Source organism: Kryptolebias marmoratus, linkage group LG1 (genome assembly GCF_001649575.2).
Source record: "Kryptolebias marmoratus isolate JLee-2015 linkage group LG1, ASM164957v2, whole genome shotgun sequence".
NCBI lineage: Eukaryota > Metazoa > Chordata > Actinopteri > Cyprinodontiformes > Rivulidae > Kryptolebias > Kryptolebias marmoratus.
The window spans coordinates 34,771,312-34,774,239 of NC_051430.1; positions in this window are offsets into that span (position 1 = coordinate 34,771,312).

Genomic DNA, 2,928 nt, shown 5'->3' on the forward strand with positions numbered 1-2,928 from the left:
TATTAATGCAAAATCAAGGAAACCCCGCGAAATCACAACTTCTTGCAACTTTGCCCAAAACACCACAACTTTCAAATGATCCATATTGTAAAAAATCCATATAGAAATATCAATGACCTTTTCCCAGTTACAGATTATACAGAATTTAGAGCAAACAGACTTTAATGAACACAGACAAATGGATCAAACTTCTAAAAGCTCATCATTAACAGTCATTTCTTACGCCTCACTCAGCTTTTAAATGAAGTTTTTAACATTAAAACAGACAAAAACCTGATCATACAGAAATTAAAACTATATATTGTTGGCTTCTAAGTCACTGTCAGAGAAAACTTCAGTTTTTTAAAGCAAAATAAGAATCAGAGACTCGATCTGAACCAGACTGGAGGGCCGGATGAAATGTTACAGAGGGCCGGATCTGGCCCGCGGGCCTTGACTTTTACTCGGTGATATAGATACATAGATATACAAACCATCACAAACCACACGCCATACCAGTTAGCGTCAGTAATGCTACTAAAAGTTTGTTGCCAACCGCCAGGAAAAACCAAGAAGAAGAAGAAGAAGAAGAAGAAGAAGGCACAGGGAGCAAAACTACACAAGAACCTAATATTAAACCAAAACCAGAGATAACAAGAAAACTAATACAAAAGAAAGTCAAAAAATAACTCAAAATACCCAAATCCTAACATCAATAAGAGGTATGACAGTAAACGCGCTCGTAGACGGCGACGGCTGGATAATGAAGTCATTTTTCAGCACGATAATGAAACACGACGCCGAACAAAAGGAGCGTTCAAACTCCTCTTTTCTACTTCCCAGCTTAACGACACGGCGAGCCATCCGGCTCTCTTTCTGATTGAAAATTTCTGGTGGAAAATTAGAAAAAAAGGTCAGTAATGAGGCTCTGCGCCGAAGCGGATCCGAGAACGGAAGCCGGAGCCTGATTGATGAAGAATATTGTTTTTCATTAACGGACTCCGCGCTCCGGAGAATTCAAGCTGCGGTTAGCCGAAAATATTTTGATCCATGATTCCATTTGTGCGTTAATCACAAACCTTTTCTTTCAGAGGTATGTTTGAAAGAAACCCAGAGTGATAAAGAGCTTAATGCCAGATCTGTGATTTGTTTCTACAGAGACATCCTGCAAGTGTGGTGATTACAAACTCTCTGCACGTGGAACTGATTGCATCTTTCAATGTTAGCCAGCAGCAACCCGGGGTTCGAGGGTTTGTATTTGTGCGTCTTCGATCAAACTGCCCCCCATGGAATAAGCGGACAGTCCAATCTGCCTGAGAACGCAGCCGTCCTGTTGGAACCAACATGCTGAACCGATGAAGTGCTTCAGCCAAAACCAGAGCGAGCTCTGCTGTTTCATCTGTGTGAGAGGCTTCGGTTCGAGGCGCGTATCCGAGCGAGCGGAGGAGGCAGACACAGGAGGGAATGTGATTCAGAGCTGAGAGACTGATGTGAGCTGTTTGTTGAAGGGATGAGTGTTTAGCCCACAATGAGATTACAGTCAAAGTAACTTTTTTTTAAGCATATGTAGCTTAGTAAAGATGGAGAAAAGGGTTTAAATGGCACAAATATATGCAAAATTGGCTTCACGCAGACGATTTATTGGAACAACCAGAATAAAAGCAGCTTTTTGTTTGTTTGTTTACCTGAAAAAAACGACCTAAACAAGGGACGAAAAGCGCAGCTTTCTTGTAAGTCAATTTTCATGAAAAACTCCCAGCTCTTGATTTTATTGCCCAATGTTTCTCCTTTACCAAGGGCATATGGCGCTTGAAGGACATAGAAAGAAGGTCAGGCGCCAGGGGGGGCGCCTGCTATTAATAACACGGACATAATTTGCAATCAAATGCTAATGATGACGGTGGAATGAAATACAAAGGAACTTAATGGGATTTTAGGTGCATGAAGGTTGGGATGACACAGTTAATTGTTTAGCACCTCAGGCTTTCTCGGTGCAGTTCTAGCAATTAAGTACATCCTTCAACACCCAATTCTTCCATTTCCAAAATAGCATCAACTGCAACAGATGTTAAAAAAAAAACCTGTTCCAGTTCTTAGAAAGATTCTGACCTTTGAGCAAATGTTGTTGATGGTGAAGGTGAATCTAAGTTTCAAGTGATATGAAAACAAAAAGAGGACAGAAAACAGACAAACAAACAAAAGCTTTGGGTCAGGCGTAGTTTCTATGGGAAGAAAAACAGAAACCACTAATTTAATGGTAGTGATAACTGCAAATACGCACAGGGAGAGCAAAAAGTAAAAACAGCAGAGTGAGAAAAGATAGTCAGTTTGTCCTCCAGCAGTCTAAGCCTATAGCAGCAAACTAAGGGAGAGCTCAGGAAACCCACACCAACTCTAACTATAGGGTTTATTAAAATAAAGTTTTAAAAAGCAGACAGGGGGTCAGCCTCACAGACAGAAACTGGAGAGAGGAGCCTGATGACTGAAAGCTCCGCCTCCCGTTCTACTTTCAGAACCTTTAGGAACCACAAGTAAACCTGCAGTCTGACAGCGAACAGCTCTGTTAGGAAAATACGGAACGATCTTCGTTGTCTTTTGACTGCTCCCTTATCAGAGGTCACCACAGCCGATCAACTCCCTCTAAGTCCCATTTCCACCGTCACGCTACTCGTTAACAACACCACAGGCGGCCGTTGTTAACCCAGGCTCCGACCAAAGAAAGTGCCCTTCCAGTGGCTAGTTGGAAAAGGTAAATATAGGACCCTCCAGGATTTCACGATGTTGTGATCGCATCTATTAACGCAAAATCAAGCGAACCCCGCGAAATTGCAACTTTTTGCAACTTTGCCCAAAACACCGCAACTTTCCCGCAACTTTAACCCAATATTTATTGTTTCTGAAGTGATTTGCCAACGTTTCTGCGGTCTAGTCTCTTCTTTGTGGGTTTGT